Below are 15,333 nucleotides of genomic sequence, written 5' to 3'. Positions count from 1 at the left end.
AAACCTGCAGCTGACACAAAATTAGGAGGAAAAGCTAATACCCAAGAGGAAGGGATCAAAATTCAAAATGACCTAAATAGATTAGAAAGATGGGCCAAAGCTGCTTCTTCTTCTTCTTCTTCTTCTTCTTCTTCTTCTTCTTCTTCTTCTTATTATTATTATTATTATTATTATTATTTCCAACACAGAGAAATGAAATGTATTGCACTTAATTGAAATACACAGATACAGGATGGGGGACAGCTGTCTTAAGGAGACTATGTGTGAAAGGAATCTAGGAGTCCTAGTAGACCACAAGTTGAACATGAGACAACAGTGTGATGCGACAGCTAAAAAGGCCAATATGATTCTAGGCTGCATCAACAGAAGTATAGTGTCTAGATCAAGGGAAGTAATAGTTACACTCTACTCTACTCTGGTCAGGCCTCATCTGAAATACTGTGTCCACTTCTGGGCACCACAGTTCAAAAAGGATGTTGACAAGCTGAAGATGTCCAGAGGAGAGCAACCAAAATGGTGAAGGGTCTGGAAAGAATGCCCTATGAGGAGAGATTTAGGGAGGCTTAGGGAGCTGTGTATGTTTAGCCTGGAGAAGAGATGGTTAAGAGGTGATATGACATCCTTTAGCCTCTGAGAGCCTTTAGGGCTGAAGAGTGGGGTATAAATACAGTAAATAAATAAATAGCCCTGTTTAAGAATTTGAAGGGTGACATACTGAGGATGAAGCAAGCTTGTTTTCTGCCGCTGCAGAGACTAGGACCCGGAGCAATGGATGCAAGCTACAGGAAAAGAGATTCCACCTCAACATTAGGAGGAACTTCCTGACAGTAAGGGCTGTTTGACAGTGAAACACATTCCCTCGGAGAGTGGTTGGAGTCTCCTTCCTTGGAGGTTTTTAAACAGAGGCTAGATGGCTATTTGTTGAGGTTGAGGATGCTTTGATTTGTGAGTTTGTGCATGGCTGCAAGTTGGACTGGATGGTCCTTGTGGTCTCTTCTAACTCTATGATTCTATGATCTGCAGCAAAAGATAACAAATTCAGAGATGGATAGGCAGGTGGGCATTTGAAAATTTTAATGCAAAGATATGGGACCACCAAGATTCCTTCACGCCCTGTCACTAGACTTCTCTTGCTTCCTTTCCTGCAGTTATTGTAGTTATATTAATGGCCATCTTTTTTTTTTAAATGTAAGAATTAGTCTCATCTTCCTGAAATTCCATGTGAAACGCATTCTGTCTGTCTGTCTCTTTTCAATAAATAATTATTGTATGAATAAATTACACAAGGAAGATTCACAAAACAACTTTATTGCCATTTGTACAATGGCCCTGTTAATAGAGTCTTGTCCTTTTTCCAGTGGTAAAGTGTGGTGCTACTGGCTTCAGTGGGTTTACTCACACACTTCAGTCCTGTGCTTGTGTGGTTTGAAAATCTTGGAACTTTGAATCCTTGAGAAAATGAATAATGGCTGGGGAAAGGAACGATATTGGTTGTTACACTTAGCACAAAAATCATACCAAGCTAAACAAGTATGTGTCACAGAAAATGGTAGATTCAGCAGAATTCAAACAGTTCCCATTAGAACGGTTTAGAGAAATAATTATTTATAAAGTTATTGAGCAATCTAGCTGCAGAACAAATTGTGTGTCATAGGCTGCTAAAATGGTTTTTCGCTCAACTGAGTGTTCATCGTGAGACACATCACTGACAGAGGATAGAGTTGCAGGGGCCTCTTTCTTCTTTATGAAGAAAATAAAACGTAGAAGAGAAACATAGGGGGTTTCCACAGGCTTTCTGGCGTATCCCTTCTGGCCAATAAGCAGAAGCCTCATATGGATCATTCTCTTTATCATAATCTTATTCTTTTGAAAGTTAATGTTTGTTTAAAGCTTGCACCCATTGTGTGAAAACAACCATAACTACCTTAAATAGGGGTCATGGCCTCTGATTTATAGCAGGTGCAACTTCTAGATAGGCTAAAAAAACACATCTGGCATTAAAAAAGTAAATAATCATTCTGTAAGACAGGTAAGAACTTGAATGTTCATAATTTAATGTGCTAAAAGCCTTTTACTCCTGGGGGCTCTGAGTAATGTTTTATTTTGAAAATGGGTTGTTGCGTGAACAGTGCCGTCTAGACCAGGAGTGTGTAAAGTGTGGTTGTGAGGCCACACATAGCCCTATGTCTAGAACTGCTAGTCTAGATCACACCAGAAATCACTTATTAGTGAATGAGATAACAGGCCAGATGATTTGTAAGCAAACTGTTATTGCTCATTTTGTTTCTTTTCAAATAAGTGCTAGTGTTTATAAGGAATACTGCATTATTGCTGTAAAAGCATGGTCCCTCTTTTAGCTACTGAGAAAAGAGAATGGAAAGTACCGTAGTAGTCCCAGTGTTGGGACTGTTGCCATTCCATATGATAAACGATGCAACGTCCTTGCTGAAGACTATGGCCTGATCTTACTGTAGCACCATCACTCAGTTTGCAAAGAGGGGCCTGCAAAGAACCTACTGCATATACTCATGTATAATTCTAGAAATTTTAGTCAAAAAATTGACCCCAAAAAAACCTGGGTCGACTTATCCACAGGCCAATGTAAGTACAGTACTGTACTTTAACTCACCCCTTTTCTCTGAACAGAGTGGTAAACGACAAGAGCTTAGTCTATCCTGAGAGCACCAAAAAGAAGCATGGATCCCCTTTACTCTCTCATCATTCCAGCCTTTAGGATGAGCACAAACAGCTATGCCTGCCAAATTTTTCTAAGTTCTTTGGCATTATGATGTATTACCTTTGCATCATTCTTACATCCTTTGTTACATGTCCCTAAGTTTTATCCTTGACTTATGCATATATCATAACAAAATCCGTAATTTTGTCCCCAAAACCTGCCCTCGATTTATACATGAGGTCCACTAGTTGAGTATATATGGCAGATCTGGTTAGGCTTGAGATATGGATCACCCTGATGGCAGTTTTCAACTCTGTGTCACCATCAACTAGTCTTGAAATTTTAGAGCAACTCATAACCAAAATAGTTTCTTGGCTGTGTGGTTTTAGCTCTGATGTGAAGGACCATTATTCAGAAAGAGCACTTCCCTCCTAATCTGCTGTGATTCCAGCCCTTTAAAAGAAGGTGGAAGTGGTGGTGGAAGAGGGGGAAAAAGAATACATATTCATTTTGGAACAAAGCTATAGCCACATTACATGATGTGTGGACTCAGTATTGCAACTGAATGATAGTACAGTTGGCCAGTCTTATACATGGATTTTTATACACGGATTCAAGCATCCACGGTTTGAAAATGTTCAAAAAAAGTATAAATTTCAAATATCAAACCTTGATTTTCCATTTTTTATAAGGGAAACCATTTTGCTATGTCATTATATTGAATGAGACTTGAGCATCCACGGATTTTGTTATACATGGGGGATCTTAGAAACAAACTCCAGCATATAACAAGGGCCCAGGGTATATGCACAGACATTTCACAAAAGTTAACATAATTTTTCTTAGGCCAATCCAGGGATTGTATTGTTAATTTTAAAAAAAATGAAACTTCTTTTAAATTACTGAACATATTTTGCCATTTTTCTAAATATTGCTGTTATCTCATCTATCCCAGCTAACATTGATGGTTAGCTCCTAAAGTAAAATTGTGAAAGGTGACAATAATTTTGAAATGTTCATCATCATTTTTGTGCTGTATTCTGTTATAGCCACTGCTGTCACCCAGATGGTCGCTTTTCTGAGTTAATTTAATCATAAGGCTATCCATGTGACATGGCCCATTGGCTAAACTGCAAGTGCATGGTGGGACTTTCAGAAATATCCCACTAAGGCTAACATTCAGCAAATTACATATGAACTGATATTCTAAACACACCTTCAGACATATGACTGTTCTTCTCTAATCCTAGGAAAATTCTCAAAAACCCTCAGGATTGCTGCTTGTGATTCTAGGCAAAGAGCTGCAACATTCAGAGTAATCTGCACAATTTGAAAGCGTCACCACATTTAGCCCAAAAATGCACTTTCTACTTTCCTAGGGCTAGCCATTAAGAAATACATTATACAGCTTTTCGAAATGAAACAGGCCCAGCTATGGGGAAAAGCTAGTCATGGATCATATTAATAGGCCAAGCACCTGTAACATCACCAATGCCACTTCTCTCTAGTTCAGCAGTTCTCAACCTGTGGGTCGCGACCCTTTTGGAGGTCAGGGATCGCCTAAGACTATCAGAAAACACATACTTCCAATGGTCTTAAGAACCGAGACACTGGTCCTCTATGGTTGGATGGTCACCACAACATGAGAAACTGTACTAAAGGGTCGCAGTATTAGGAAGTTTGAGAACTACTGCTCTAGTTTCTTGGATAGTTCTGCAACTGTTTTTAATTTTTAAAATTAAAATATAAGTGAAGATTTTAATATGTATTCTACAAACAGGGCTGAAGTGGTGAATAATCATTGTCTACCAGCCATGTCAAAGAACCCTGATACTGTTTTCAATTCATAGATGGCTTTCTTCATCCAGTAGCCTAGTACTACGCCATTCGAAATCTCTGATCATCACATCTCTCTACTCTAAATATGTGCAAATCCTTTCTCAATTTTTTTACACTGACTTCAACACCAAGTAAAGTGTCTTCTTCCAACCTTCCCTTTGAGACCTTTTTTGTAGCATCTTGCCTGATTAAGATAGTAAGATTTCAAAAATGTGTCCAAATTGTTGCACTCTTTTTGTTGGCCTAATGAATTATTAGCCCAACATTTTTTTTATCAGGAAGCATCCAATATAACAATTACAGAAAATGTTATGTAATGTATGCTTTTTGCAGGAGTTTGCCTTGCAAACTGACATACGGCTGCAAATTGTGTTCTTGTCTATTTCATGGAAACTGGGAAATAGGAGGCAGAGAACTCACTTAAAATGCTCAAGGAGCCAGTCTATTGTAAACAGAATCTTAAGTGTCTCAAACAGGGTGCAGAAGAATCCATGAATCTCCAGACATTCACATCCAGGTCTTTAATTCAAAACAACTCTTAAACCGTGAAGGAAATGGTTTCATGATGCCAACTTTCCAATGAAGCTTGTAAACCACATCACAAAATTTCCACCCCATAAACCAAATATACAGTCAGGAAATGCAAAGAGCTAAAGCAAACTTGGAAAAACGAACACTGATTCTCTTTTCAACTCAAATCTCAACTCTGAAATCTTCTATCTGGTGAAGACTGAATTATAAACATAAATAAGAAAGAGATGTATAGAGGTGTGTTTGTGCCTTCAAATCGCCTATCAACTTATGGCAATCCCATGAATTTCATAGGGTTTTCTTAGGTAAGGACTACTCAGAGGTAGTTTTGCCAGTCCATTCCTTTGAAGCATAGCTTACAGTACATGATATGAATTGATAGTCCCTCATGCAAATATTAAGCAGAGCTGACCCTGCTTAGCTTTCAAGATCAGATGGAATCTGGTGCTTTTTGAGTATTTAGGCTTTAAGAAAGAGAGACTCAAATCCTCAAAAAAAGTTACATGAGAAGATATCAGTGTAGAAGAAAAGCCCCCCCCCTTCCAGCTGTGTTGAACAGTATAAACGCATATCTTGAAAAGAGAGCAAAAGCAAAGCCACTAGCGGAGAAATTAATTTAACGATTCCCCCACAATGAAGAAGAAATATTAAACAACCTTCAGACAACCAGAAACCTTGAGGATGTGGAGTAGCAAATATGCTGCCATGGCATTTTGCTATCAAAATCCTCAGAGCCAGTGGTTTGGTTTTGTATGTACAAGATCGATCATAACTCGTTGGTAGAAGACATGTATATATAGTCCTCAGATCTCCAGTAAAAAAAAAAAATGAGGCAGAACAAGGCTATCCCATCATAGGCAGAACAATGGCTTGGTCTAGTCCTGACTGGGAGATCCAGAATGATAGCTACCTGAGAACTATGACAGTCACTGCAAGGAAGAGGAAACAAGATATATCAAGGGTATGGCTCAGTATAAGGCAGTTCTGTAGAATATCTAGGCAGATCTAAAAGAACTCATGATGGAACCAGGTTTAAATTTATGTCTGAACTAAACTGTTCAAGAAGGAAAAAGTGCTGGTCACAAAAGCTCCAGGCAAAGCTGATCACTTTTACATTCTGTCTCTTTACCCAAAGAGTGAAGCATACACTTGTTAAGATTTGTAGACAAAAAATATTTATTTCCATTTGAAATGAATGGGATTTGCAGGAGCCCAGAACTTGGAAATTTACTTTTTGGGAAGTGCAATTTCCAGAAATTCCTAACCTGAACAGACCGTGGCCACAGCAGCTGGGGATTCTGGAAAGTATAGCCCCCAAAAGTAACTTTTCCAAACTATTAGCAAGACTCTCTGGATACAGAGGGGGCTACTTCCAATTGAATGTCTTAATGCACAGAATGCCTTCATTTTGACTAAATTACATCTACTAAATTAATGGAGACTTTTTCACCACACAGACTTCTAAATGACCAGAGATACTGGACTCTGTACTGTATTCAGGAGCAGGCAGGTTTTGTCAAAAACTGTATAACACCGTTATCAATGAGAGCTCCCTTTTAAAACTGCTGTGCTGGAGGATTTGGGGAGGAAAGCAGATGGCCAGGGGATTAAACCTCACCTCTCCATGCATGGTCCTAGTATGAGTCATGGTCCCATACATTTTACTCTGAAGTAAATAAAAAGCAAGTGTTGTATAACTCACGGAGTGGGCAACTGTGGAGGTTTTTTTTTAAAAAAACACACATTCCCATGACTGAAAATTGGCTTATAGGCCACTGAAAAGAAAGAAGCTCTTTTCTCTTTTTGGCTGTTTTAAGCTCATTTTCTCATGTGCATGGTGTCCTGATGATATTACCATTCTCATTGATGTAGCATTGATTTTGCTCCCATTTGGACAGGGGGGTTGTGTGCCACAAAAGGGTCCCTGGAAGCCACATATGTCCCATGGACTTGCCTATCCTTGATGCAATGTGTAGTTTGACTCTTAGAATATTAATGAATCATTTGTTGCTGTATGTCTTCAAGTCGTTTCTGACTTTTGGGAACCCTATCACAGCTTTTCTTGGTAAGACTTGTTCAGAGGAGGTTTGCCCTTGTCTTTTCATGAGGCCGAGAGCATGTGACTTTCCCCAGGTCACCCAGTGGGTTTCCATGGCTGAGCTGGGAATCAAACTCTAGTCTCCAGAGTCATAGCACAACACTCAAACCACTATACCACTCTGGCTCTCTTACATTTTTACCATAATTTATTTTATTTAACAATCTAAGAAGTTTGCAGCCATCAGCTGAGAGGAGATCTGCCTTCCCTTAAGGCAGAGAAAGTGTGACTTGCCCAAGGTCACCTGGTGGGTTTCTGTGGCTGCGTGGGGATTCAGATTCTGGTCTCCTGGAGTTCTAGTTCAACATTCAAACCATTATACCACACTGGTTCAGTGACTTTCTTGCTTGTTAAATAGTTAACCTCTGATTTTTTAAAAACAAATGTGTGGCTTTCTTTAAAACACTTGGCACACTTTTTCCCCTCGTGTACACTTTTAATGCCTGGAATGGAAGGCAATATTGTTCTCCGCATTAAGTACAAAATTAGAATGAGGAACTTTTTGCCAGGATGTGGTTGAAATGAGCCAAGATTCAGCAAGATTCAGAGAGGAAACAGTGACTTATAAAATTGACAGAGCATATGTAATTGTAATTGTTAACGCTGATACATTTGGGGAAGGGGTACACTGCCCATCTTCTTTCGCCAAATATATCTCACCAAAACTCCAATTCAAAATTTACAGCAAGCCTGTTTGGTATGTAAATAAATCTGGCAAGCAACTGCATATATTTTTATTCTCATCTGCCTCCACGGATAGAAAGGTGGAAGGTTCAAGTCCTCTTCCCCACCCCACTCCACTGAAGCCATTTTCCAAATCCAAATCCAAAAGAAAAAGTAGACTACACTCTTCTCTTGTTCTGTTGTTTACCAAGGACTATCGATTATACAGAGGTGAGGTTTGTGAAATACTCTCCTCCTATTCTCCTGTGACACTGGCATGGCCAAGACCAGGAAGGAATGAAAGAAGGAAGGATGCCTCCAGGGGCATAAAATAAATTTTATCGCCCTCAATAAAATGTTCTTGCATGTATCTCCTTCCTTCCTTCCTTCCTTCCTTTCTTCCTCCTCCCCCCTTTTATTTTGCAGGTTCTGCTATTTCATTTTTATTTTTATAAACCAGACTAAGCTTGCTTTTGCATGCTGCTTTCTGATAAATGAAAGCAATAGGAATGCCTTCATAAGCCTACAGTTTCCATTTTGGATTACCTATAATGCATTAAAAGGGAAAGGGGACCTCATTGGAAAAGATTCAGATGCTGTAATAGAACTCTGGCTGGCTTGCCATATCATTTCTGAAGGAAACAGGTTGTCTGCCTTGTTATATCACACCCAATTCAAGGTATTGATGATCTCTTCTACAGTGGTGGCTGGTGGTGTCATGCTTGACCTATAGGACTCCTCATCAAATGAAGAAGACTTATTCTGCCAGCATGAAAACGAGGAGATCCAGCAGCCAACCAGTTAGACCAGCGGAGTAGATTACCGCACTACACTCTTATAGTGCTGCTATTCCATTAACTGCTCTGGCTGCCTCCTGTTGCATTCAGGGATTTGAAGTTTAGGAAGAGGCATCTAGAAATCTCAGCCAGAGAGCTCTTAGGACTCACTGAACTACAAGCCTCAGAATGCAACAGGAGGCAGCCAGAGCAGGAAAAGTGGAATAACAGCTCTATAAGAGCAGTAATGTAGTAAGTCTCTCTTTGTTTGTGCAAGACACCTCAGGGCCAGAACAGGACAAAGAAGAGCCCCCCAGCCCCTTAGAGAGGTGCAGGCAAAAGTGTTAGCCAAAATCCTTTCCCTAAGACATAGTGTAGAGCTGCATTCAAGGGATCCTCAGGGGGAGCACCTAAGGACACATTTATTGATAACAGCTGGGAAGCTAGAAAACGCCATGTACAGTACCTTCATATGGGTGTCACTCAGACTTATGTTGTAAACAACAGTATTCTTGGCTTCTAAGTTCTTTGTGCGTCTTTGCCTGTTCCTGATCTCTGACTCCCATTTATGAACCAGTCAGTTTGTTGCTGAAACCCTTGTACCTTTTGACATGAATTGACTACCTGGCTCTTGACACTGGATTGCTCTTGGCACACATTATCCCTTCTCAATGCAGCATTTCTTATCTCCTGATAAGTGACTTGGCTTGCCCAGTCCTCTGCCATTTAGTCTGAACTCTAATCAGTTGGACTCTGCACTGACAGGAACTTCATTTTAGTCAGAGCAGGTGAAGAAATCAAAAGAAGACTATGGCTTGGAAGGGCAACTATGAAGGACTAGACAATATCCTGAAGTGTAAAGACAAATAATTGGATACTAAAGTTAAGATTGCCCATGCCACCATATTTCCAATTTCTACATATTGTTGTGAACGCTGGACAGTGAAAAAAGCTGATAGGAAGAAAATCAACTCATTTGAAATGTGGTGCTGCAGAAGAGTTCTAAGGACACCGTGGACTGCTAAAAAGACAAATAAATGGGTCTTGGAGCAGATCAAGCCTGAACTCACCCTAGAAGCCAAGATGACTAAACCAAGACTGTCATACTTTGGGCATATCATGAGAAGATACTCCCTAGAAAAGACAATAATGCTTGAATAGGAGGAAGGCATCAGGAAAAGAGGAAGATTGCATTCCAGATAGATAGAATCAATCAAGGAAGTTAAAGGCCTGAGTCTACAAGAGACCTGAGCAAGGCTCTTGATGATAGAGGGATCTCTCATTCATGGGATTGCCACAAGTCAAAGTTGACTCGACAGCTGTTAACAACAACAACAACAACAACAACATTAACATGATCTATGAGCACTCCCAGGCTATGTACCTGTTCCTTCAGGGGGAGTTCAACCCTGTCCAGAACCGACTGCTCTGGAGGGGTTTGCTGTTTGCTTTTATCCAATTCCCAGACCCAAGAACTGCCAATCTACAGAGTATCTGTCTTATTGGGATTTTGCTTAAGTTTATGGGCCCTCATTCTGCCCATTACAGCTTCTGAATAGTGGTCCAGCACCTACACAGCCCCAGCTGACTCCACTGTTGAGGGGAAATAGAGCTGATGAGTGTCATCCGCATTTCTGATAGTACTTCATTCCAAACCTTCTTATGACCTCCCACAAGGGCCTCATGTAGATAATGAACAGGATGGGGGATAGATAAGCTGTGGCACCTCACAGCTTAATCACCATGGGGCTGAACAGAAACCCCCCAATGGTACTTTCTGGAACTGGCCCTCCAAACAGGGGCACAACCATTACAATGCCTCCTACTCCCATCCCACAGATTTGGTCCAGTAAAATACTATGATCAATGGTATTAAAAGCTGCTGCTCAATCCAGGAAGATCGACTTTGTCAAAATCATCACAAACAGTTTCTCTCTGTATCCTGCCTATAAGATAATGTATGATTTTTAATATGTTTTAAAAAATAAAGCAGTATGCCCTCCCTAGCTGTAACCAATGGTATTTGTTGGAAAAGACAGTGCTTTTCATGTCATCCTTCCTGAGTCATGCACAATGTCTTCTGAAACATATCTGCTCTCTCCATGGTGGCCTTACTGATGATGGCTAGGCTGCATGCTGCACTCCTTTATTCCCAGGTATAGGAATGAATGCTAATCACTCTCCCATATAGGGATAAAACGAATGGCTGCATAACATTTATGTCTTTATTAACTGCTCCCTGCTTGGCATTATATATACTTATGGCTGAGCCAGTGCGGTGTAGTGGTTTGAGTGTCGAACAATGATTTTGAGAGACTGTACTATTAATTGTATTATTAAGTACAAATTATTAGATAGACAGCACTATTAATAGTTTAATCCACATATATATTTCACACAAACAAGCCTGTTAACTTCAGTTCATGTTCTTTGTTTTTCTTGTTCTTAGAAACCAGAAAGTGACCTGTGAGCTTCTATACTATATGCCTTCCACAGCAAAATGAGGAAATGTTCCAATCCAGAGATTGCCTTGTATAAAACCAAGGTAGGCAACCTGATCTCCTGTAGATGCTTTCATTAATTGCTCCCATGGTCCTTGAACATTGGCCATCTTATGACTGGAGCTGACTGCAGTCCGAAACATCTAAAAGAAACCTATTCCATCTTACGCTGTTTTGCACTATAAACAAAGACAAAGGATGAATAATACAATTCTAGCTCTAGGGTCCAAAAAACACTGCAGAAATAATCCATTTTGAGACTGCTTTAACTGTTCTGGCTCAGTGCTGAGGAACCTGGGAACTGTAGTTTATTATGGCACCAGAACTCTCTTACAGAGAAGGATAAATGTCTCACAAAACTAGTTCCCAGTATTTCCTAGCATTGAGCCAGAGCAGTTAAAGTGGTCTCAAACTGGATTATATCTCCAGTGTGTTTTGGACCTATGCATTTAGAATTGTACAGGATCCTATTGAATATTTGGAGCAATGGGGAAAATGTGTATGTCTTTGCGCAGCTCTGCCAAATTTTGTATTGCACTGACAATAAAGATGGGGAATGGGAATAAGTAACATTGTATGCAACTTGGAGCTAGCACAAGCTAAGAGAGGAATGTGATTATTTCAAGTCAAAGCACTTTTTGAGATCCTATGGAATTAGATTCTGGATTTGTATTGTATTGTTCTAACAAGCAGACCATAACCAAAACTAACAGAGGTTGATGCAGGCTGGAGTCATCTGCCTTTTACAACTAGGCGACATGTACAAATTAGGATTTTCTAAAAATAATATTTTTCTGGGAAATAAAGGAGCAGGAAAAACGATACCTGACACCTTTCTGCTTGTCATGTTTGAAACATAACACAACATATAAATAAAGGTAAACAGTAAATATATGGGTGTAAATTTTGCATAATTAGCAGTCACACTAAATGAGAGGCAAGCAAGATCTCTTACATGCTGTTATTATTATGACAATATATTATTATTATTATTATTATTATTATTATTATTATTATTATTATTATAGTATATCATTATAACAATTATATTATTGTTGTCATTATAAGCTTAGTAGCTATTCAGCCATTGAGAGTCAGTGTGGTTTAGTGGTTTGAATGTTGGACTAGGACTCTAGACCAGGGTTCAAATCCCTCCTCGGCCATGCAAACCCACAAGATGACTTTGGGCAAGTCACATTCTCACAACTTCTGAGGAAAGCAATGATGAAGCCGCTCAAAACAAATCATGCCAAGAAAATCCATAAATGGTTTGCCATAGGGTTGCCATAAGTTGGAAATGACTTGAAGGCTCACAACAACACATTTATTCATAGTGTTTTTAAAAAGTTTTCAGATTGGTTCCCTTACATTCTGTTACTTTGTCACAGTAAGCCCCTAGTCCAGTTAGGGGACTGAACAACATAGCAGAGAGTGGCTTATGGTTACCTACTGGATTCATGATCAAGATAATTGTCATTTTGGATGGACACTGCCTGATTCACCAGAAAAGCACTGTATCTCTCTCTCTCTCTGTGCTTCCATCTCCATCTATCAGCTAGTTGGTTTTGTACTTGAACGTTTGGCATCACTGTCTGAAAGATACAGTCTTTACAGGACAATTGAATTAATATTTTAGTTTCCTTCGGATTGTCTTTGCTGACATTTTGCAAAATATGGGTAAAATATTGAAAATGAATATAAAATATATATATAAAAAAGAGAGACTTGGGAGGAGACGAATAGTAAAAAAAAAAGGAGGGGAAGGGAAGGGAAAGAAACCACACATTGGGGGAAAACAATTACAATAAGAACTACTGTTTATGCATTTTAAAAAATGTTTAAACATAGAGTTTAATTTACAGGGTAGCTTCCCAAGGGAAGTGGTGAAAACCACATCACTGGAGACCTTTCCACTTGGAACAGCAATTGCAAAGATGGACTGCAATGGAAACCACCCTCACCATCGGGTGAACTAATGGATCAGTTCCAACAGGGATCGGAAAACAGAAAATGAGGGAGAATAACAGAGAGCAGAGCTTCCTTCACATGCATTTAATTCAACTTCAGAGCACATCTCTTGACCATCTTTCTTTGCAGAGTCTTACTGGGCTCACATATCCTTTTAACACAGTTAGTGGAGGACAGTTTGTTTTCCTTTCTATCTTCAAAACTCATTGGAATGGGGACACAATACTGTACTTACTTTAGGATCCTAAGATTTAAAAAAAATGGAGAAGGTTTCTCGCTCTCTTTTTCTCTCTGAAGCTGTCCTACTCTTAGTAGGGTGTCTCATATTTATTTATTTGATTTCTTTATAGCCTGCTTTTTTCTCAATACAAACAAGGCAGCTCACAGAATATTAAAACTAGAAGAGATTAAAAATATACAAAGAGCACCAGTAAAACATAAATCATTTTGAAAAGTAATTAAACAGTTTATAGAATGGAAACCATTAAAAGTTCACTTAAGACTGAATACATATATATATAAAAATCAGACAAGCATTAGAAGTCTCCTCCCATCCTTAACCTAAAGCTGATCTTATTGTATGCCACCCTGAAATCTTTAGATTTAAGGAAGTGTGTGTGCATGTATGTATATATATTTCATTAGGACACTTATGGACACTTCGTGTAGCTAAGGTCTTCTTTCTGAGGGAAGTTTTCCACTTGCGGAATAGATGTGGATTTATTTTGTACATTTCACTTTCATTTCATTGATATCATCAATGGTTCTCAAATTCAAATGGTGGGGCTTGGAGTCTCTTACCAAACTTTGTTTTGTTTAAAATTTACACATGCATTGACTTAAATATCGAATTTACGTAAATAAAACTCTCTCAATTTGAATGGTTATTTCTTTATAAAATGTTGAAATACAAATATACATGAAAGTGCGAAAGAAAATAAATACATTAAATAAACATATATTCATTTATTCATATATTACGTCGAGTGGAGAGGCTGCGACATCCGCATGTAGATGTAAAGGGGGCTCCTGAGGGTCAAAGGTTTGAGTACGACTGATCAAAATGTCTTGTAAATTTATTGAGTATTTTTAAATGCTGAATAAATACATTTAGATGATCTCAGTGAAAATGAAAGTGAAATGTACAAAGAAAAGGAACAAAACTGATAAAGACAGGAGAGCACCCTGGAAATGTAACTCAGACATCAAACCCAATCCACCAATCCCTGGGGTGACTGAAAAGAAAAGCTATTATGATTTCTTGCAGGCGAACTGTATGAAAATCAAGAAGAGTAGGCATTGACGTAGGTTCAAATCTGTGAACGCTCCTACTACCAGGTTCTCTCTATCAATTAGTCTCAAAGGTGCTACAAGATCCCTTTGCATACTGATTTTCCAGACTAACACAGCTATGTCTTTAAAATCAAGAAGAGTTATCTATGGAGAGTAAACACATTCAGGATGGCAGCATTTATGCAAAAGAATAGTGCATTGGAGTGAATTACATCCAGGTCCCACTGAAATCAATGTGGAAGTTTAGCCACTAGGGACTACAATAGTTTATGTCCCACTGATTTCAAAAAGGGTGAAGCGCAACTCATTTACAGCACAATCCTATTCGGGTCTACTGAGAAGTAAGCCTCGCCGAGGACAGTGAGAAGGTTCACTTCCAGTCTCCAGTTTGGATACATTTTATTTCCACTGTTATTTCTTCCTCGGGAATCTCCTACACAAAGGGTCCGAACAGACAGGCCAAACTAAAGCTGCTTCAGGTCACTTAGGAGGTATGCCGTTTAAATGATGCATGCATCCTAAGAGTCCAAGTGCCATGCCAAAGCCGTGCTCCAAGCCTAAGAAAAGTTTGTCTTTTGGAGATATTATATATATATTTTCAAGCTGTGGATGCTTGAATCCATGGATAAAGAATCCATGGATATGGAAGGCCAACTTGTGTACCTTCAAGTCATTTCTGACTCATGAGGACCCTATTATGGGGTTTCTTGGCAAGTTTTTCAGAGAGGGTTTGCCATTGCCATCTTCTGAGGCTGAGAGAGCGTGACTTGCCCAAGGCCATCTAGTGGGTTTCCATGGCCGAGCTGGGAATCGGACCTTGGTCTCCAGAGTTGTACTCTAACACTCAAACCATTGCACCACGATGGCTCTCAGGATCGACTGCATGTATATGTGGGTATGTGTGTGTGTACATATATTGGCCATGAAACTCACTGGGTGACCTTGGGTAAGTCACACTCTCTCAGCCTCAGGGGAAGACAATTGCAA

General features: G+C 39.3%; 1 protein-coding gene across 1 annotated transcript in view; it reads right to left on the bottom strand.

Moving 5' to 3' along the window:
* TNFRSF11A (TNF receptor superfamily member 11a) overlaps positions 1-15,333 on the bottom strand; it is a 43,647-nt gene that overhangs the window by 27,285 nt on the left and 1,029 nt on the right. The window lies entirely within an intron of this gene.

The sequence above is a fragment of the Sceloporus undulatus genome, chromosome 4 (assembly GCF_019175285.1).
Source record: "Sceloporus undulatus isolate JIND9_A2432 ecotype Alabama chromosome 4, SceUnd_v1.1, whole genome shotgun sequence".
In the NCBI taxonomy this organism is placed as follows: domain Eukaryota; kingdom Metazoa; phylum Chordata; class Lepidosauria; order Squamata; family Phrynosomatidae; genus Sceloporus; species Sceloporus undulatus.
The sequence above is the reverse complement of the archived record's forward strand: the minus strand, read 5'-3'. Positions and strand labels throughout refer to the sequence as shown.